The 23,008-nt window shown below is 41.5% G+C and overlaps 1 protein-coding gene across 5 annotated transcripts in view; it reads right to left on the minus strand.

Moving 5' to 3' along the window:
- mid2 (midline 2) overlaps positions 1 to 23,008 on the minus strand; it is a 139,199-nt gene that overhangs the window by 80,749 nt on the left and 35,442 nt on the right. The window contains exon 1 of one of the 5 annotated variants that reach the window (XM_029441491.1): positions 9,979 to 10,152. The exons of the other annotated variants lie outside the window; for them this stretch is intronic. The gene's annotated coding sequence lies outside the window, so the exon portion shown is untranslated. Of the gene's footprint in view, positions 1 to 9,978; positions 10,153 to 23,008 lie in introns of those variants that run through there. 5 annotated transcript variants of the gene reach the window in all.

The following is a 23,008-nucleotide window of genomic DNA, read 5'->3' on the forward strand; positions in this document are numbered from 1 at the left end:
TTCTCCAAGAGCTACAACATTGATTCTGTTTTCTATGACTAAGCTCCACAGAACTCCTCAATAACTAATATTTTGAAGCAAAACGATTCCACTACATGCATTGATGAAACTAAAACAACATCAAATAAGATGACAGAGTGAAAAAGCACACGCTGCAAAACTTGTGAAGCCTTGCAGAAAACCAACTCGCTTGTGTGTACAGTTGAATCCAATTCGGCTTAAACTTTCTCATCTGTGTGTATGTGTACAGTACAAGAGCATGGTGCCAAGATAGTGGCTTACCTTTTACTGGTGTTTTCTATATATATGCAAATGTACTCCATATCGTGTGGAAAAGCAATCTACGCACCACATAAACGGCGCTTACAGCCTCCGAAAAGAGGTTCTTTTCAAATGGGAAATTGCATCCTGTACGCCCATATTAGACTGAAATGACTGTCAGGAAAACAATAGCCCTCTCTGTATGAAGATTGACGATATATTCTTGAAAGGTTTTCCCATTGTGAAAAACAGCTGACGTCTTTAAATGCATCGTATTTGAGCCATAAATGAGCTAACTGATCCGTAAGGTCCCAGCCACTTTATCAGTAGCTTGCCAAACTGTATTAGCAAATGATGTTGTCCAAACTGGCGTTATTGATTCTAGAAGAGGCAGATAACCGGGTCAACAATAATGTCTCAAAAGCTGACTGCTCGAATGACAACTGTCCTTATTAAGAAACATCCCTGAGCAAAAATAATGTGCTACGCTACTTGCAATGGATTTGTCGACTTAAAAATGACACCAGTTTGGACATTTTTCCTCCTCACTGCAGTAAGATAAAAACCTAAATGTTTCAGGAACAGAAAATCCTATACTCGTGCAGTGTTCTGCTAGTGTTTGCGCTGATGAGATTGAGATAAAGGAAGACAAAGAGTCAAAGACAGAATGCCTGGGTGGCAAATGTGCGTGTCCCTGTGTGTAGACGTGTGCGTGTTACCTCATGTGCATGCTGTATCCTGAATCTTCCTACATCGGCAGCAGGGGCTCAATCTTCCAAACTGCCTGCCAGCCGTGGGAAATACTTTTAAAAGCCTGATACAAAACATCGCACAGATGAAAGACTTGTTGGAGTTGTCTCGGCTGAATCATCCGTAACCTCATAGCGCACAGTAGGAGCGACTAACCTCGGACGACTCTGCCTCCCTCCCACCTCTTCTCAATAGGGCCGCGGGGGGGAATCAGGTGGGAAATGACAAAATGAAATCGACGATTCAATATTTTAAAACCTAGATAGATTTTCCATTCCAGCTCTGGTGCCCTCAGAGCAAAAACACCTCATTCTGCACGTTGTAGGACCATGTGCGCCTGGATGCACATTGGTCCATTTATCCAGATGCAAAAGGGAAGTTTCTCATAACCCTTGGATTCAACTGCACTGCACTGAGCGGTGAGCATTGAAAATAGCATGCTTGACCAAAAGCCTTTAAACCCTGGCTTTCCTGCTCTAAGTACAGCATTCACCTTGGATCACAGTGCGTACACTCGGCCCCCAAACGGAATACATCCAGGAGCGCCCTTTGCCACTTCAACTGTAGATGTAGATGGTGCCATTAATAAAGCAGGATGTGTCTGTGATGTGTTACTAGGCTTTTCAGTTATTCATTATGACCGGGTGTCAGGGAAAGAGAGAGGGAGGTTAAAAATACAGACGTAAACGAAAGGAGATGAAAGAAATGAAAAAGAAACACAGGGAAGTCACGAGAAATCTGTTTGAAAATAAATCACACACCCAGAGAGAGGAAAACAAAAAGAGCAATAAAGTACGAGTGGAGGGGTGGGAGACCTTGCCATCGATGTGACCCGAGGGAGGGGGTTCCTGTCCTCTATCTCACGCTCTCACTCTACAAAGTCAGAGCCTTCTATTTATACAGCACCGTAATGTTTGGCATTTCCTTCGAGGGGGGAGAGTATGAGCCATTGTTTTCCTTGGCTGCCGTTCGATTGGCTCAGCGGGCTCCATGTGTCGAAATGTCAGAGGCTTGTAGCTCTATTTGTTCGATTAGTTTTATTCATCACAAATAAACAAACAAATCTTTTTGCTCGAGATGGGAAATCATGTTGATCGGAGCTCAGACAGACGTTTGATGGATCGTTTTTTTTTTCTCTCTCTACCTTTTGTGAAATATTGATGCGAGACATGTCTTAGTTTGCCGGTGTGTACATTCTGGGAGAGGCAACCGCATCACAACACAACTGTCCAAAGGCAGATCTGGGCTTGAAGCTGCAGTAACAATTGTGTTACAATGAAACGCAACACATAATCATTGGAAACACAGTCATTTGCAGTGGCAAGCACTCAGGGAGCAGACAACTTCAACTGGCAAAGACGCAGGCAATATAAAATCACAGAAATATGTAAATACAGTATATGAGCCAAGGCTAAGATGGATTAAGTTCTTACATACTCTCTAAAACATTTTTAAATAATGGGTTTGTGAATTGAGAAACTAAATACAATAACCCTCCGTACAGCCCTGCAACTGTAGTTGACACAAATCAATAGGTTGTTAGTTGAACAATAGCTGCACAACATCGCCGGCATTTTAAAAATAGCCATTCCCCAGGGCACTACAAAACCAAAGAGAATAATTGTGAAGGTAAACAATGCCTACTGCTATATCAATATCGGACTGAACCGACGGCCTGGAGACTTAATAAGAAAGGTTTTTTCTTTTTGTTCACAAGAACTCCCGCTCATAGTAAATGATGGGTCTGGATGAAATAGTCAACTTCAGTGGAGCAATTTTATAAATTAAGAAACTAAGTGTTACAACATCCTGAAGGCACTGACATATGATCTATGTTTAGCACAGAGTCTTAGAAGATTCCTATGGATCGCTGTAACTGTGTTCAACCAGCAAGAGAGGAACAGAGCTGCTTTTAGAGAGAAGATGTTCCTTCACAATGCCTGCTGGGTGGATGAGTGTTTACGATGAAAGTATGTATGTGCCAGCGTGAGTAGGTCGAGCAAAGAGACACCTTTTCCTCCTCCACCCATGACTTTTCGTCTTTTCTCTCTGCCCTGGGTAGCTATTAACCCTCCCCAGAATCCTCCAAACATCTTTGACGCCTCCTCCTGTTTACACCTACCCTCTCGAACCGTCTCTTTATAGTTATTTATCTCTCTCTCTGCTGCCATTTTTAATGCTCAATACCACTATTTTTTTTATCACAACTGCATCCTGTGCTGGCGTTAGTATAGAGTTGTTCATTATAACTCTGTTAAATGGCCCAGAAATAAAGAGAGTGAGAGTTAGTAACATGTTATCACTATAGTTACAAATATTGATGAAAACTAGGCCCCATCTTCTAATCTAATGCATTGATGTGTGAAGAAAGATGGACATAACATCCTCAGATAAAACACCTCAACACTATTCTCCAGTGTCATGATGAAGTACACATGTACAGTATTTACCCCTGGGTCGCATCCTTATTTCCTAGGCAGAGCTCCCCCCCCCCACACCATTTCCCGGGCTCCTGCCTCCCAGGGAGAGGAAGGTGTGGTACACTCTACCCAACAGAGAGACATCTAGGGTGGGCAGCATGATGGCAGAGCTGGGCCTGATCCCAAACTCCCAGTGCCAGCAGGTGAGATCATGGGAAACACGTGTGTCGCTGTAGGAGTATAAACTGGCAGCTGGCTGTTAACTAGCGTGGTGGGAGGTTGGACACCTCCTCAGCTCAGCTGCTGCTGTTAGGCTGGGCTGGAAAAAGCCCCCTCGATCTTCCTGTCTGGGAGGATTCAACAGATTTAGACCTTGGGAGTTTTGAGAGTGTGTTTTGCACACGTCAGAGCAACAGGATAATAAGGCCCCGAACACGCCTACAGTTCTTTCAGTTCAAACCACAACCCCAAATATTACTTCGACTACATTTTTGTATTTGGTTTGCATCCAAAAACCCTCCAACGTGGCTCCATCATTAGACATAGACAATGTTATTGGCAGTCGGGAAGTCAAAATATATCTCTCCGTCAAGATGAGAAAAATAAATCTTCCAGATTATTTCTTCATGTTTAACATGTTTTATATTCTACAGGAAACATTCAATTATCTCCCCCCATCTGTCTGCTTTCCCACGCTTTCAAAGAGCCTCTCATTCACACATTTGCTAAATCACCAAACAACTGAATGAAGCTTGTATTTGTTAATGGAGTCTAACTCATTGTGAATATGTTCATTTTAAATTAATCTCTCCTTATTGAACTAATCATCTGAACTGCTTTACAAAATGCAACCTCCTGCTAACTGACGGAGACTTTATGAGGCATTCGAGTGAATTCAATCAATGTCATCTGAGTTCAAATTAAAATGTTCTCGCCTCTAAACTCAAACAGAAACATTGGGGGGGGGAAACGCCTCAGAATCTTCTAAATGTCCTTGGAATGAATGCAGATTTAAAATAAGGGGATTGTTGTTGTGGCCAATGTTTCTGTCCAAGGTGCAATCTAGAGTGCTCCCTGGCTGATTACGTTTCAAATGGCACCAATCTGAAACCAATAGATTTAAACTGCAGCAGGAGCAATGGCAGGCAATTAGATTATAGCCTCCTGGGATTCAAATGCACAGAGATACTGCTTAATGTTATCCAAACTCTCTGGACAGTCAGCCTTTACCCTGGGGGAACACAGCCAATACATCTTTTAGCTAGTGAAGTAAACATGTGTAAACAACTCACCTGTTACTGTGACAGATCTTTGGAGCAAAGCTTGTAATCTGTCCAACACATGCTCCTCGAGATCATTTGTTTATTACACTTGAACTGTGTATGTAATCTATTATCCATGTGCACAACACTTGTGCATATCACGCTGTTATTCATTTCGACTGAAAAGGTTTGCACTTAGTTAGACGACACTGAAACATGGGGAGACGGAAAAATAAGAGAGACCAGGAAAGAAAGTATCAGCAGGAGAAACGCAAAGAGAGAAACACATCATAGCGATATTTGTCCTCCGTTCTTTTAACGTTGTGCGTTTCAGATTTTTGGTTTCCAAACTTCTCTTTCCTAGGTCAGTGGGATAGTGGATTTGGAATCAGTGCAGCCTGGAACCCCCGAGCTCCTTGCCTGAAGCTTATTGGCTTTCACTGGTTTACCTTCAGAGACTGGACCATGTTCTCTGCCACTGCCAGTTTGTCATCTGAGCTACCGCCGCCTCAACATATTTAAAAGTTATAACCTAATAAGCAATCGTTCATATCATGCGATCCATTCCTGGCAATCCTTGTAACGGAGGACATCACAGAGAGTTTGGCCTAAAGTATGTTTTGCATTAGTAAGCACCCTGAGGTCTATATCCTTAAAAGTGCTCAGAGTTGTACGGCAGTGACACTGTTAACGTCCGTGTAGAGTTTCCTTCCTAAATAGGCCCCCCGATCCATTGTTGTTCCTAACGTATAGCTTAGACAGTTACAATCATGCAAGCTGAGTTTTTGCTGTGAGATTTCAGTCTGGAAAACATTCCCCGAGGATCGATTGAGAGGAACAGCTGTGGGCCGGAACAATCAGCCAACTCTGGCATGTGGATTAGATGATGATAGGAATGATCACCACATTTGGTTTGCAGCCTTGCTTAGTTAAAAACTGACCAAATCAATTACAAAATCATTTAGATCTATGACGCCTCCAGCCAAAGAAAATGTCGGTTGATCCTCGTCAGACGGCAGTAAGCAAAGGGAACCTTATAGGAGCCTATTAGTTTAGCATACAAGCCTTTATATTTGAGGACAACAATACAAGTTGGAGGAATCCAAAAACATACACCTAGTGTTTGTTTTAGGTGCAGAGTTAAGAAGCTTTTTTCCTTCAGCATCTCTCCCAAATGTATTCACTTTTCCATATTATGCGTGTGTGTGTGTGTGTGTGCTCTGTTCTAGAGTTGCATTCCAGTTGATGCAACTTCTCAGTCCCAGTCTGAACTTTTCCGTTCAAACAGCAGTGAGCGAGATCTTTAGCACCCAACACGCATCAACATAAAATCATATTAATATTTGTTTTTTAGGCCAGAAGGAAATAGTTAAGCAATATGATGCCATGCATGAGTCATTTGTCATGTTGTTCATTGCTGATCTACATGCAGTGTGAAATGTCTCTGGGGGACAAGCTATGCCTGCACTGCAATGAAGAGATCAAAGGAGTCTCGAAACAAAAACAGGAGAAGAATCTGTCACACCATACATCCATCCATGCTATGTCTGACTCGACTCCCACATTCATTCCCTTGATCCATTCTCTCTCACATAGACACCATTTCCTCTGCTAATGAATGCTCCCCAGTAAAGACATGGCAATCTGTTAGCTGCATTCCGTTTTTTGTACATTCCATGACTAATTAATTCAGCTTTCACATATACATGTTACGTATAATTTTACCTCCATTACACTTAACATAATTGTAGCTATAAAAGTCAGTCATTTCGCCACCGAAAACCAGAGGATTTATATCGTCTTTGTTTGATTTGTATGAATAAAATGAAGGTGTTTACCTATATGCACTGCTATGCTGCTGCTCTGAACTGAGTTGCCTGTTATTGCCAACTATTTGTGACGCACCTCAGTCTATTGCAGGAAGAATAATCTTAGAATAGAAGAGGTTTTAGTTCTTAATATATGATTTTCGATAGGATAAGTTATTCTCTTTTAAAATAGCAGTTGGTTATTACAGAAACGTCCTATCTTTTCTAAAATAGGATTTTTCCAGAGGGTATTACAGAGGCAAATCCTAACTAACTTTAGGGATCTTATCTCACTTCATCCTATCTAATCTGAGGTTAGGAAATCCTGAATCAATCTAACATCGCTTATGTTTATGTCTTGATACCTAGCAACCAACACTACTTTTCTAATCTCGCCAAGATAAACACTTTGTAACCGTTTTCTGATTAAAACGTACCTTGAAACATACAAATAATGGAGCAAAAACCACAACGGGCGCTTAACTTCAACACAGATGAGTTAGACATTTATGTCAGTACACACACATTGGCAGCTGCTTTATACAACTCATAGGAGTATTCGTACTATGATTATGCTCTTACTTCAATGCTCCCAACACGTCACTTTCGTACCTAAGCCTGTCCTCTTGGGTATTGCTACCATTATAAAAACAGGCAAATAAAATCCTACCACAATACAAACAATGAAACCTAACAGCCTGTTTGATGATCAGACCATGTCATGTACTAATAACAATATTACTGGCAGAAGAACCAAATTCCGACCGTTTCAAAGTTTCATCAAGGTGAATGGAAGACTTTCCAAGACCTTTTAATGCCACTTGGAATTAGGTGTAAGAGTTATGTCACCTCTGAAATGAAGATGGAAAAAGTTCTACCTAACTGGGCTTATTTCTAAGCTGCTGAACACTGGGCTTCATTTAAAAGTCTTCAAGGACTTCTGAAGACTTGAGTAAAGGTGAGGAACACAATGTAATTTATGATCTGATAAGTACCTGCAGACACCTTGATAAATCATGTAAATGTCGCTTAATGTAAAAAAAAAATGGCCAGAGGGCAATCCAACGTTATTTTTAGATATTTTAATTGACATTAAAAGACAAAATAGGACCAATGTCACGTCTGCTGCTGATTTCTTCTGTCCGGTGAACTGCTGTTCTGTGCTATTAACCCCCTGTTATAGTCAGATTACTGCACTCACTGCACAAAAGAGTCAAAAGGATTTAAAGTAATAATTATTATCCCTGTTATTTTCCAGTTCTGCGTAGCTGGTGGCTGCTACAAGACATCCAGCATTAAAGCTTTGTGAAAATGAACAACGTTACATGTATCTCCCTTGATCCATTACATTCAGTCCGACACCCTATTTCACTGGACAACAATGCTTCTTTAAAGTTACTTTCCTTTAATCTCCATGCAGTTTCCAGTGAACAGACAGAACTTTACGCACAACAGAACCATCAAAATAGGTTAATAGCAGGTAATGCACACACAAAACAGCTTTGCAATGTGCCTTAGAGCACTGATGGTGACCAACACCCACTGCTCCCCAGAGGGAAAGAAGAGCGAGACTCAGGGAGTTGAATGGAAGGAGAGACATGATTGATGCATGGATAAACTAAGAGAGCAAATGAGAGGCAGGGAGGGATGAGAGAGAGAGACCGCAGGAAAACAACCCTAAAGATAGAGAGTCAGGAAAGAGGATGTATGGCTTTTGAAGGTATAAGTGGCAGCCTCGAGCATTGACTGTTTTTTATATGAGATGGACGCATACATGAGTGTGCCGATGTGTAATAGGCCTGATGAGTATGTTGTGTAATGGGACGAGACAGGGCATCTCTGAGGCTTTATGCCAAAAAAAAGAAAATACAGAAGTGGGTAAACTACTACTACAATGCACTTATACGACATACACAGGGTTGATTGGGTTTGTGCTACAAGTCCACCATAATATGGTTTCTGCTTCGCTCAAAGCACAGAGAGAGAAAGACAGAGGCAGAGTATCATCAGTTTTGGAAACAGGATTTAAGAATCAGCAATGATTTAAGTAAAAGGTTAGAGCCAAATAAATTTTAAAAAGCAGCTCACTCCTCAAGAAGTACTCCGTTCATCTCGTAACATCAGCGGTGACCTTCCCTGTTACACTTCAGCACTCAAAGCAGCCTAACAGCACGCACATTCCCTCATACTGTCAGTTGAGCTCAGCAGGATCATCAGAACATAGTTCAGCAATGAATTATGTGCGGCGACACTTCAAATCTCTCCTGACAACTTTGTGCATTTCATCACAATTTGACAGGGTATTAATTCTGGTGCACGGCTTACTTCGACGCTACCTGGTGGCAGATTTATTTTGGATTTTGAAGTCAGTGTTCATTGCTTCAGATCAGCTGAGGGATCAGAAGGGAAAGGCTTTGACTTCATCTATGTAAAGATGACATGTGTAACTACAATTTTTCTCAGAAACCCTAAAAAGGTGAATCAACATTTAATTCACATTAGAAAGATATTTCACCAATCACATCTAAACTCTTAATATGAGCTTTACAGGAATATTACAGTGCTGTTGCTGAGGAAAGAAAGAAAAGGTACAATCACAACAAATTCATATCAGATACGCGCCTCATTCTACAAAAAAACATTTCAGGTTACTGCTTTTGAGAATGAGGATGCCATAAGGGCAGTTATTTATATATAATTCCTAGCAGAAAGCAGATAAAATGTAAACAACAAAAAGTGCTGTTTCATGGCACAGAAAGAAGGTAATTCCCCAACTGAGCCTGAAACCCCCAAACATACGCAGAGGGACACCCATGCTTGTCAGAACTGTTTCAAATGCTTTTGCATGACAGCTACACATGAATCTCACTGCTGAATCATTCTCAGAGTCTGGATCCTCTGCGCAGCGGGGGCACCTAACTAGGGTCCAGGACGCCTTATGGTCTAATGGGAGTTACAGGGACATGAAAGTGAAATGTCAAATATGTAATTTCACTAAAATTACTGGAAATGATCCCAGTGAGGAAAACATGTTAATCTTATGTGTCACTCAGAACACATATCTACACAGAAAGCTGTTGTCCAATTTGGTATTTTACTAAACCAACAACACAAATATGTCCATATATGGCAAAGCATCACATTGGGTCCATGTCTCATTCTGAAAACATGAAAACACATGAAAACACGAAAGAAAGCCTGTCCATAAAGTGCAGCCTACTTCAGACATGTTCTCTTTAATCTAGTCCATTCAAGACAAATTTTACGGACAACACATCAAGACAATCCCAGTGGATGGTGTTGGGGGGGGGGGGGGGGGGGGGGAGAATAACCACCGGTTCCCGTTTCTATTCCCGGGCGCCTCTCTCACCCCGGCGGGTTTGAGCGCTCCCACAAACCTGAAGCCCACACAGTCAGTGCCAGACCCAGACAGACACCTCTCTGCGGGGAGGGGAGGGGTTTCATTCAGACACCTACCAGCTTTACATGCCGAACTCTCATGTCTTCTGTCATCTTGAAAAGTAGCCCGAAATGAAGTTAGAAGAAACACGGGAGAGACAGAATCCTTCTCCCCCAAAGTCTGTTCCACACGGCGCAGCGCAAAAAAATACCAGCCCGGTGCGTTCAGAGAGAGGGGCTGCACCGCTCCGCTGGCGACAGCACACAGGCAAGCGGAATATTCAACTTTGGAAAAACGAGAGAGGGAGAGAGAGAGGGAGAGGGGGGGAGAGAGAGAGAGAGAGAGAGAGAGAGAGAGAGAGAGAGAGAGAGAGAGAGAGAGAGAGAGAGCAGCCTGACAATCACAGGAAAGCGGCTCCTCCTACCCATACAATACAAAAAGCGAAAGGCAGCAGATAGAGAAGCATCAGTGCTGAACAGAGCGCGTTACTCCAAACTGTAACGCGCTGTCACTGTAGCCTAATAACTAATTTATTGTGTAGCAGCAAACCACACGTCACACTCATTCATACAGTTTATTGGATGATTACATTTCAATCTGAGGGCAAAGTCAGGGATAACAACTATGCACTTTGGGAAGTTACCTCGTAGGAACCAGCGTTGCTGCCCTGAAACAGGCGTCACAAACACTTTAACAGAGGCAGTTAGGGAGGATGAGTTTTCCAGCCTGCATGACGAATAAATGAATGACCACAATCGCTCTTAATTTTTTTATCCTGGGAAATGATGCAACGCCGGGTAATAAAGCTAGATATTAAAAGTCATGCGTTTGTTCATTACTATCAATAAGTAAAACAGGGAGGTAATACCATGTTCAATTGCAAAAAGAAAGGAAGAAAATGCCCAAAGGAAGCAATTACAATATTCATAGAATTCCACTTGGGCAAAAGTGGTTTATAATAATGGTGATATCACACTTTCATTCCCTTGATTAATTACATGATTCTGAGTGTGTGCCAAGTAATTCCTGTTTGTTTTAGTATGTGTGTGATACTTCTACATGTCTGTCTTACTTAACGGTTGTTTATAATGTCCCACAATTTTATTGGAGTATTACCATCATATTTCAACAGCATATCACACACAATGGAGACACACACTACAAGAACATATCATAGAATCACTACAACGTTGTTCTGAGCGGACACGTGTGCCGTCTGTGCAGGTGTGTGTTTGTATGCGTGTTTGGTTAAGAGGTTTTGCAGAACACCAGCAAACTGCTGTAGAAATTAATAAAAAGAAAGATTAAAAAAGGAGGGAGGGATTAAAGAGAACGTTTATTAAAAAAAAAGGTCACTTATTATAGAGCTTATCAGAATCAGCTCTCACTAAATATCTACTCTTCTCAAAAACGTTTTATAAAAAGGACAGAATATCACTGAGTGTCATTGGCTGACACCGGTCAGATTTCTGAAATATGAAAAACATGCATCTAACAGTTTACCGCTGGGTCAAATGAGCGTACAGTGTAGAGAGCATCAGTGGCATGAAGGTGTAACACAGTAGTTAGGCTGTTGTGGGTAAACAGTGCCAGACAAGGTGCGGTCGGACAAGCAGGTGAGCTCTTCGACTGTCAACATGAGCCACCGCAATTGCCTGTCTGCGTCTTTGAGCTTACCGTTTACTATATTTACCGGCCTGTCTATAGTCAATACATCTACAAACACAGATGTCATGCCTTCTAATGTCATGATAGCTGTTTGTGGACATCCTCTTTGCCAAACCTCGTCTTCGCGTCTGCAGCAATGTCGGCCTCCCAGTGTGCAAATCGTTCTGATGATTTGTTCTGCACTGTGGTAGGTGGAGTCTATCTGCTGTGCTCGTTTTTCCACCAAGATACTGGAAAATCTTGTCCCCTGTGAAGCCGAGGTGGTGTTACCAGACAAACGGGTATAATGATATTTGTTTTTCCCCCCTAACTTACACTCTCTACAGTGAATTCCCACACACACGTTCTGTATGTGATTAGAGCTGCTTAACCCTTATGTTGTGTTCGGGTCTGCCGTGACCCGTTTCGAATAATAATAACTACCATCTAGTTTTCTTTATTGGAACAAGGCTTCATGATATTCTCCACAACAGCTATATAAACACTACAAAACTGATTTTTAGCCAATTCTGAAGGTCTCTCTAAAAAAACCGTGTATCATGTGGTGTTCGGCAGTGCATTGAAATGTTGTGGTAAAATCAAAATGACCACAGGATTGTATGTTTATGAATGCATAATAAGTTAGTTATGATGTCGTAGAAACAATATTGGATGATACTCATTATTTTTCAATGTTTTTGGACATCATGCAAACACAAGGGACAGAAACAGCTTTTAAAACACAAAACAAGCACACCTACCTGGTTACATGGCTTGCGTAAGCTACAACTAAATATTACACTTTAATTCCCACCGGGGGTATTTTAAATTGAATATGTCTTTAACGCTTTGAGCCTGACAGAACGGTTGGTCGACTGACTGCCCAGATTTAGCCTGGATCCAGCCCCAGGCATCCATTACTGCTGTCTTCACTCATATCCTCACTGACCACGTGGACATGTGATGTTTGTGACAGGCAGTAGTCTCGTCTGAAGGCAGCTCCGGCGTCCAGCACTCTAAATTAACTCAGCAGTTTGCGGCGCTGGACAGTGCCGATGCATGTTTACTCGTAGTGTGTTCACAGCAACCGCTTGCTACTGTGCTATGATTGCTACGGGTCATTTTTAATACAAGACTATTGAATTGTTTTCAGTCTCTCACATGTTACAGCTGGCCATTACACCATACACCCATGTGATTACAGCAAATATACAATGGATTAAAAACTGATTACAGCTGTAGAAGGCAAACTGTAAACTAGTTCACGTAGTCAGCTCGTGTCTGCCATTACACTCAAACGACATACTGTTCTTACTGCATACATGTATCCCATGCACCCTTACGAGCACGGAGGTGTACCTAAGCAGTCAGTGCTTTGTTTGCTCTTTTTCTATTCTGCCTTGCCTGCTGCGACACTGCTCTCCTGAAAGCTATGCTGTCACTTGCTGCTGCTGCTGCTGGTCGTATAGTATTTTATAGGCCTGCGTCGATCCCAGCAACCTGTTGAGTCCATGTTTCCCTTGGGGGGGGGGGGTTATTATATAGACTATAGATATCTTTATTACACACTTCCTGCTGTGCCGAGTTTGGCGCTTCTTTTGCAGGAGTAACAAGGTCAGAGCCTACACGCTAAATATCAAGTCCACATTTACATAATATAAATATCTCATGAGTTGGCTGACTAATATATTATTTACTATATATTGTTTGCGTGAACTCTTAACTTAAAATTTAGCATGCAATAGCTTCAATTGTCACAGCTCCTGAAATGATTATTAACTTAAAAGTTCATTTAAGTTAATTTACTTTGGCATATATTGCTGGGACTGATATTCCTGTAGTGTAAATGGTGTCGCAGCATTTATTTGACTGTAATTACAAAAGAAAAGGAAACAAAAGATATGATGAAAAGTGTGATGAAGTCTTATGAAAGACAAAAGGGCCAGTGACAGAATGAGGACAGGCTGAACGACTGAGGCTGCTGTCAACAGTAAACACACTGGCCACTGGAGACTGAGCCTCACTAGTTTGCTACTGTGGTCCAAGCATGGGGCATATTACATATCAAATTACCATCAGCGCCAGTACTTAACAATGTTTGTGTGTGTGTGTGTGCACTAAGAAGTGCATGACAAATCACCAACACGCAGTGTGTGTCCAGAGGAAATGCATCAGCAGCCCCTCTCTTCCTCTTTCCTCTCCCAGCCCACAGATCATCTGGGACTTATTGTACAGCATCAGGCTGTCTGTGTGCTGCAACAACATGAAGTGATCGGGAAAAACACTCACAGCCGAGCCCGAGACATAAAAAAAAAAACCTCTCTGTTTTGAGTGCATAAACCTCAAGGGAGTGATCCGGTATTCTGTGCACGATACTATTGGGGTGCGCTAATATATACGCTGCTCAGTGGGGATTCTTTTATTTCACTCAAATGTGCTGAATTGTAATCATTTCTTTGATTACAATCACTCATTCTTAACCTTTGTGAGATAGCTGCGAGATGTAATATAGTACTGAGCCGTCACACTTTCATTTGGCAACAAATGTATCTAGTAATCTAACAGCGCATCACAAAGCAGAACAATAATTGCCTTGTAACTCAAACAACTTACTTATTTCTCCTTTATTTTAGTGTGATAAAATGACACAGGTTGGCAGTAACACTTTTAAAGTAGACAAAAAGATGACATCCTCTAGGCTATCCTTTTTCTTCATTTCAAATGTATGCCGTCGTAAACAGATCAATAAAATACTCAGAGGGCATAAACAAACAAGTTACTGGGTGTGGCATCGCTCCATCAGCTTTCCATTAGTCTCGCCACCTCGAATCTGACATTTTCCGCCGATAGTCAGACGGCAGACGTTCTCTCCTCACTTCAACCTACATAGACAAAAAACACACTTCATATGTGAAGTCTGTGAAGTATTTGTGCGTTGCTAAATGTTTTTAAATTTTGACTTTTATAGAGCTTGAGAGGGTGTGATTTGCACTCTGAAGTCCTTACAGTTAAACATTGTGTGCATCGAACTGGTCACTCAGCCTGATGTAAACCATCTGTGGCTACAGTACAAGTGCCCAACGTGTCAGCTCTGCTACGGTAGTCGTACTACTTTAAGTGGAATCCATACATTTCTGCTTCCTCCTGGACATAGCAGGAGTAGTTTGACACTTGAAATTATTTCTTCACTGTGCAGTGGTGCATATATTTAGAGTGAAAAGGTCAGATCAATGTCACATTGGTGCCGGGATCAGATCTAAAGCTGGGTATGAGAAAACTGGATTGGAGCTGGCAGTGTAAACCAACCTGAAGATATGGTGACCCCTGTCTGATGAAATAACGCTGTGTGTGTGTGTGTGTGTGTGTGTGTGTGTGTGTGTGTGTGTGTGTGTGTGTGTGTGTGTGTGTGTGTGTGTGTGTGTGTGTGTGTGTGTGTGTGTGTGTGTGTGTGTGTGTGTGTGTGCGCTCAGTGGAGGGAATGCCCAGACTTTCTTATCATAGTCACATTGCCTTTTTCACCCTCTGGCTCCACACCAAGACAGCCTGGAGCCGAACACAGGCTGTCCACAAACACAGAGCCAAATCTAAGGAGTGACTACAGCTGTGTTTGTTTGTACTGACAGGGGGACACAAACACAAAACACAAACACAAAATGATGAACATACAATGTGTACTGTTCACACCTGTTCACATATTCCTTATGAGGTCATTTGGATGGACATAGCAGCAGAAAAAACTCTCATGTGAGACACTACTGTACACTACTATAAAACACAAGTAATGACAGTGATTTATTATTAAATATTATTAAAAAGACTTAAATATTTTTCAAACAATGATCCTTCTAACTGTATATGACATTTGTAACTGAACTGTGAGTCTGGACTTCATAGTACACATTGAAAATACATTTTATAGCCCATTAACACTAATGTGTAATCAGTGCTTATCTAGCCAGTGATGTTTCTGCACCATCATTTATATTATTGGGACATTTAATGCCATGGGCCACCTGATTAGGATTAGAACTAATAACATGTACAACCAATTGGGCAAAAATAGATGGATGTCTGCTGGAGACTAGAGCTTGAAATAAAGTCCATCTGTACATCTTGGGAGGAACTTACTGCACAGAACATGTAGTTTATGTTTAACTGTTGAAATATGCTATAATGCGTCACTGACACAACCTAGAAACTTGAGTCATTGCATTTACCTTGCCTTTCAGGAGATGTACTGTAAATATATACGGCAATATATGGGTGTAAGCATCATTACGACCACAGTGCATAAAAAAAGAAAGAAATAAGCCATAAAAAAAGAAGATAAAAGAAATGAAAATGGAAAAAGATCAGATGGGCAACCAGTTCTTCGTAAAAAATAATCAATAAAAAGAAAATCCAAAACAGCCAACAGATAATGGCACGTAACATAAACACTACCCAACACCAAGCGTTCTCTTTGTAAGCCAAACCAATGAACACGACAACACTGTAATACTCACGTAACTTCATCCGATAGGCTTTTATATTAGCATGTCTGTCTGAAACCTTTAAAAAGAATGTGGAGACAAATTCAGTGTTTCTATAATGTCACATTTGTGTTTTCTGCTCGAGTAGCTGCCCGGCTTGGGAACAAACAGCTTGTTGTCAGCTGTCAGAGTCTTTTGGATCATGGGAGCTTCTTTTTTTCTCCTCTAATGACGCAACAAGTTGGATTTTGTTTTACTATAACACTGGGAGTCGTAGCACAAGACTGTATCACAGTTAGCAGAGTGGTTTGTTTCCAGAGGCCAGAAGATGACTTGTTTGTGTGTGTTGCAGTTAGCTTTAAAAACAAGCCAACTGAGACACGTCAGCATTAGCTCTCAACAGTTAGTGGGTCCCCACACGGCTGCGACATTACTGCCGTCTGTCACAAAGCCATTAATATGATGTATTTTACTTTATAATGACCTAATGAATTGCAGGGGCGGATTTAAAATCGTCTGAAGCAAAATAAATGTACTTGTACAAATGTATTTGTGTGCCTGAGCCAGAATGAATAGATAGAGGGCAAGACGTGGGAGGTTACGAGTACAGCGCTAGATTATTTGACAGCAGCTCAGAAACTTCACCATATTGTTACTTCATAATATAAATGTTTTCATCTAAAAATCCAAACCGGATAACCAGACCGATTTGGTGCACAGGCCTGTTATTTCGAAGAAAATAGAAACAAACAAAAACAGAAGATTGAAATACAAATGGCTGAGATTAAACTGTATAACCTTTATTCTCTAAATTACAAATATAGATTCCACATCGATGGGAAATCATCATTTTAGTACTGATGTAAACAAACGTGTGTTAGATAAAAGTCCCGCCATGTTGAGAGTGATAGCAGGCTTCGTTGTTTTGATGTGTGGCACTGTTGATTACATTTGGATCACGGCTCAGGCCTTTAAAAGACATTTCAAATTAGCGCGCTGCTTAGTATAGGTCAATTATCCAGATATGGTCAATTATGTGAAATGAGTATCTCACATCCTCCTGGGGTACCACGGAAGTCGTTTAGGATTACAGACATTTGGCATTGGCTCACTCACCTCCTCTCTGTCACAGTGGATCAATAGGGCCCTCCTGCTAAGCGCCTATAATTTCATTTCCCCTATTGCTAAAACCTTATGCTTCCACTCAAGGGTCGGCTGCTAAATCCTGGGAATCTGCACATTGCATTAGTTGTAGCCTCAGTAACTTGTGTCTGCTCTGTTTGGTTAGCTCTACTGTGTAACATTTGAGTGTTTCTCAGACTATCAGATGACATGAAGGGAGGCTGCGCTGAGGACGGTTTGGATGACAGACGACTGGAGGAGATGTGCTCCACATGATCAGTCACTGTATATAGAGCGTGCGCACACACACACACACACACACACACACGTACGCACCCTTCTAACGGCACCGGCTGCACCATAAAAAAAGTACTCCAGTGAATTGTTATGACGCAACACAACTTGCAGCCCCATGCAAAACAAGCAAAACGGTGACAATGGCAGATTATGTACGAGTCCGTAAACTGAACGGAAATAACCAGATGTGACACTGCAGAGTTGGAATTAAAAACCTCACTGGTAACATTACCAGGTATTGGTAAACAAGGCACGAGTGTACACGCTGCTACTGAAGCAGGATGGGGGAAAGATATAGAGCCACAGTGGAGACATATGAAGCAAAGAAGGCAGAAAATATGGGTCAGACAGAGAAAGACAGGGAAAGCTCAATGTAAATCAGAATGTGTAAACATGTACAGGCCTAATCTCATTATCCCTCATCCTCCTGGGTCTGTGATCAGATGCTTGATTAAAGCAGGAGATGAAAGAACAGAGTTATAGGACATAGACGGAGGTAGGAGGGAGGAATGTGATTGAGTATACTATAGAGAAGTCGGTAGAGATTGAGAGATAGTATGGAGCAGGCAACATGTGCACTAAAGGCACTACAGTGTGTTGTAGCTCCTAGTAGGAGCTGTGCACAGCTCATTAACATAAACAGAGGGATGGCAAATCTGCAGCTTATAAAAACAAATAGACAGCTTAGTTCTAGTTGCATAAAATATGAAGATATATCTCATCTGAAATACACGTTCATATGTGAAACTTTTCAACACTACACAGATGTGAGCATGTGTGATGACGTGAAGATTGTATTCATCAGAATATCTTTCCGGTTAACATTTTCAATATTATCTCTCTAAAACGCCGCCGTGACTTTTATGTAACAATTGTTACTGTAAATCAATTTAAGCAAACCATAACCAACTCTATTGGTCTCTCGTTTGCCATCAAGCAGATGCCATGGTGCAACGGTTGCATCTAAATCAGAGTGGAACCTGCGTTTCATCGACCCCCCCCGCCCCCGTCTCACTCCTGCCTTTCATTTCCTTCTTTCGACTAGCGGCTGTGCAGTAAATGATGATCAATATTACACATTTCTACTTTAAGATCAAAATGAGGCTAATCAACACATTTATTTATTTAAGAAGAGAACTGCCAACAAGAGGGTATAAACTGCAAAGTAGTAGTAGTAGTAGTAGTAGTAGCAGTAGTAGAAGTAGCAGTAGTAGTAGTAGTAGTAGCAGCAGTAGTAGAAGTAGCAGTAGTAGCAGTAGTAATAGTAGTAGTAGAAGTAGCAGTAGTAGTAATAGTAATAGTGGTAGAAGTAGCAGTAGTAGAAGTAGCAGTAGTAATAGTAGTAGTAGCAGTAGTAAAAATAGTAATAGTAGTAGTAGTAATAGTAGTAGTAGAAGTAGCAGTAATAGTAATAGTAGTAGAAGTAGTAGTAATAGTAAAAGTAGCAGTAGTAGTAATAGTAATAGTAGTAGCAGTAGTAGCAGTAGTAATAGTAGTAGCAGCAGTAATAGTAGTAGTAGTAGAAGTAGCAGTAGTAATAGTAGTAGTAGTAGTAGTAGCAGTAACAGTAATAGAAGTAGCAGTAGCAGCAGCAGTAATAGTAGTAGTAGCAGTAGTAATAGTAGTAGAAGTAGCAGTAGTAGTAGCAGTAGCAATAGTAGAAGTAGTAGTAATAGTAGTAGAAGTAGCAGTAGTAATATAAGTAGTAGTAGTAGTAGCAGTAGTAGTAGTAGCAGTAGTAGTAGCAGTAGTAGAAGTAGCAGTAGCAGTAGTAATAGTAGTAGTAGTAGCAGTAGCAATAGTAGTAGCAGTAGTAATAGTAGTAGCAGTAGCAGTAGTAATAGTAGTAGTAGAAGTAGCAGTAGTGATAGTAGTAGTAGTAGTAGTAGTAGTAGTAGTAGTAGTAGCAGTAGCAGTAGTAATAGTAGTAGTAGTAGAAGTAGCAGTAGTGATAGTAGTAGTAGTAGTAGTAGTAGAAGTAGCAGTAGCAGTAGCAGTAGTAGCATAGGAATGATTTATGCATACTTCAGATCTAAGGGATGAGAAATAGAAACTCCCCACAATCTTTTCCTTAATTTATTATTCATATTCAGCACTGATTGCATGTCTAACTTGCTTTCTTTAAATTGCTATAAATTCTTGGTTCAGCAGCAAATTACCTTTTTTTTTTTTTTTTTTTTTTTTTTTAAAGGCAACTCTGGGTTTGAGGCCTTTTCTCTTGACATGCACATCACACAGTGTGCATTGATGCGTGTCGTTGGAGAACACTTATCCTGCATGACCTGAACATCTCTGCTTTGGCTGCACCTACCAGGCTGGGGTGTGGTCCCACCTAATTACTTGAGCTTAATAATGAGCTTTGAAAGGAGGGCGTGCTGAAGTGACAGGCGGCTCCTTGGATGATATCATGAGTGTGAACAAAGACTGTCGTAATCAATAATTATGCAGATTGCCTGGGCACGCATATGAGCCAACTCTGACGAACGCAGAAACGCAGCTTTGATGAGTCCGTCTCTGTTCTACCCAGACAGCCCCAACACCAAACCTAAAACTTTGTACATGTGTGTTTTGGTGGCCTTGCTGTGAATACTTAGGCTGACATTGATTCACTGGATAAGTACTCTTAATGCTCCGTAAACATGTTTACCCATTTGCCACAGGATTGTTGTTTGCTGACAATGCATTCGCCTCCATTTGCTGCAGTCTCATTTCATTGTACTGCAGAAAAAGGAAGTCGTCCCACACGGATACAAGCTCAACAATGCATTTTGTATATTAAAAAGATTCTCAATCTGCTGGGATATATTGCAACAGAGGATATTAGCATCAGCAAGGACACGTTTCGTATTGTGCTACCAAAACTTGCAGGCATGGTGGTTAAAATGAGAAAAAGACGGAAAAAAACAGATACGCGCTGCCAGTTGTTGAACCTTCATGTCATTGCATGAGCCATAAAGTAGTCATGTTGAGCAGACTAAGCTGTATGATGAAATGACTTTTGATTCAAGATACTTCTCAGTTGGTTCACTGGAAACTGTTCCAATTGAACATTATTGGACTTTGGTCGACCTTTAAAAGTGCATTTTCAACCAAGACATCATCACAGAGTACAAAATTCCCCGTCATATACACATTTTTTTTTTTTTAATGACTAGGAAATTGAAAATAAATAAATAAATAAAGTGCTCCCAGTTATTTAGTATGGGCCAATAATGCAGTGGCATTTCACACTTGAGATATTTTCTCATACCGTTGGAGCAGACACCATGAAATAGCCTATAAAAAGGTGTTGTCAGAAGACGCACTCCGGCCTGCTCTAAAACCTGCACGCAGAGCTGTTCAAACGTGCCGTTACAGTAACTGTAGTCGCATCAAATGACCGCTTGACTTGAGATGTTGGCAAAAATGTCTCCAGCCTTGTTCTCCTGGCCTGCACCCCCTCTACTCTATGACATGCTGACCTCTCCCCGTTCCCCTCACATCTACTCATTAACATATACAGTACCTCAACCCTTTTTCTACTTTCCTGCTGATTTCCCTGATTTAGTGCTTCATTATTGTCTTCACACCTCCTCCGTGCCTCTTGCTTATCCTCCAATTCATCCCAATTCCCTCGCTCCTCTTTCCCCTTTCGTTCCCCTCTCCTCCTACTCATCAGTCAGAGGAATGGCCGAGCTCTTCATCAAGCAGACGTCGGGCATCTGTCAAGAGTCCGGGCCAGTCTCGGCGTGATTGATTTTTGTCCCACCTGCGTCTTTCGTAATGACCAACTGTCAGTTGTTTTACTGCCCGCACTGCCTCCCCTCAGTATCTCCTGTCAGCGCAGCATCCAGAGGCTAAATCTCTCCTCTCAGACCTACAGTGCATTATCTGGCCTGTCTTCAGACAAGATTTATGTAGGTATACCATAGAGTCCGCATGTCCTCCCTACAATCACTGAGGAGAAAGCTCCCCCGGTCCGGATGGTTATTTTAAAAAGAAACAAAAATCGATTACATTCTGACGGCAAACACAATATCTCTTTTACGCTTAAAGTTTTCAATTATTCCCAGGCAATGACTTTTCTGACAGAAGCTAATAAATGTTTGCACGACACTGTGCTTTCATTTGTTCTGGTAACTGCTTGTAAAACCATTTGGAAGCGGACGCAGCGGACTATTTTGAGTAGAATGAACATCCCATTGATTAGTTTGAATAGAAGGAATTTAGAATTTATTCCAGAACAAGGTGCCATAACAAGTGAGCGTCATATCCACGTGTTATTTTCTTGAAAGAACTTCCCTTTCAGATAACATTTGTTTTACTTGTTGTGCTCTTTGATCCGTATTTGTCAATGCGAGAGAGAGAGAGAGAGAGAGAGAAGCTTAATCACTTTGTAGCAAAATGATAAAAAATAATCCAGACTCGATACACGAGGACATCAATCCTGAATAAAGCAGAACAAGCCATTGAAATCTCACCTTGAGGGATAAAGTTAAATGGATTTTTGTTGAAGGCAAAATATGTTATTTCTTCAACTGAACCCAGACCTCAGTTTGACTCCGAGACATCAGATGATGAAAACATGTCAAGATCAGAAACACTTTCAAAAACTCCTTCATGTCCCGTTGCAACCTCCAGACTACGGATGTATAAGAGGAGCTTCAAACTAAAAGCGGAGTGATAGAAGGGGCGCATCACTTCCCCTAGCTACACTCACCTGGATACCGATTCTTTGATCATCTACAGAGGCCAGGTGGAACTTCCGGATCTGGAGTTTAGGCAAACTTTCAAGACCTCACTCTCCCTTTCTCTTCTTTCGGTCGATGTTTGTCTCTTCTAATCATTTCCTTCGCTCTTCCTTCCTTCCTTCCTTTCCTTCCCTTGCCCTCTTTCTCTCCATCTGCCTGGCAGGGGCAACTGAGTGCCCATGGAGAGCAGGGATACAGCAGAAAGCATATTTGAAAGGGAGCTCTGGCTGCAAACGTTTCATGTAGTGTTATACCTGGCCAAGGCAGGCTGCAGGGTACCTCGGCTGTCAGAAGGCAGAGGAGGAAGGAGGGATGAGACAAGCGGAGAGGAGGTGAAATGGAATTCAATGAGCGGGAAAGACAAAAAGGGCAAACTATGTTTCTGTTGCCTCTCTAGTATTATTAATCTATGTATGCTTTTGCCCGGCTGAAAAAAGAGGGAGCAAATAAAGAGGAGAGAGAAAGAGACGTCGGAGCAACAAAGATGGAGAGCAGAGAAGGGGGAAGCAGAAATGGAGAGGAAAGATGAGACAGAGAACCTGCTCTGACTTGGTATTAACATACGTCTTTTGTGATCCGAACACAAATGGACATCTTGGTGTGAGTGTGTGTGTGTGTGTGTGTGTGTGTGTGTGTGTGTATGCATTTCAGTTGTTACTCTCACCTAAATCATACATTACTACAGGAACGTGCAATGACAAAGGAAAAAGCGTGGCCTACAGTCTTTGTATGCGTGTGGCGATGGCCGTGCTTTTTGCACTTCTGTGGCGGTATGCATGTAATATGTTAAGATTCTCGCCTATGTTTTATGAACCTAGAAATATACGGTTATTGTCTAC

This window comes from Cottoperca gobio, chromosome 10 (genome assembly GCF_900634415.1).
Source record: "Cottoperca gobio chromosome 10, fCotGob3.1, whole genome shotgun sequence".
Taxonomy (NCBI): Eukaryota; Metazoa; Chordata; class Actinopteri; order Perciformes; family Bovichtidae; genus Cottoperca; species Cottoperca gobio.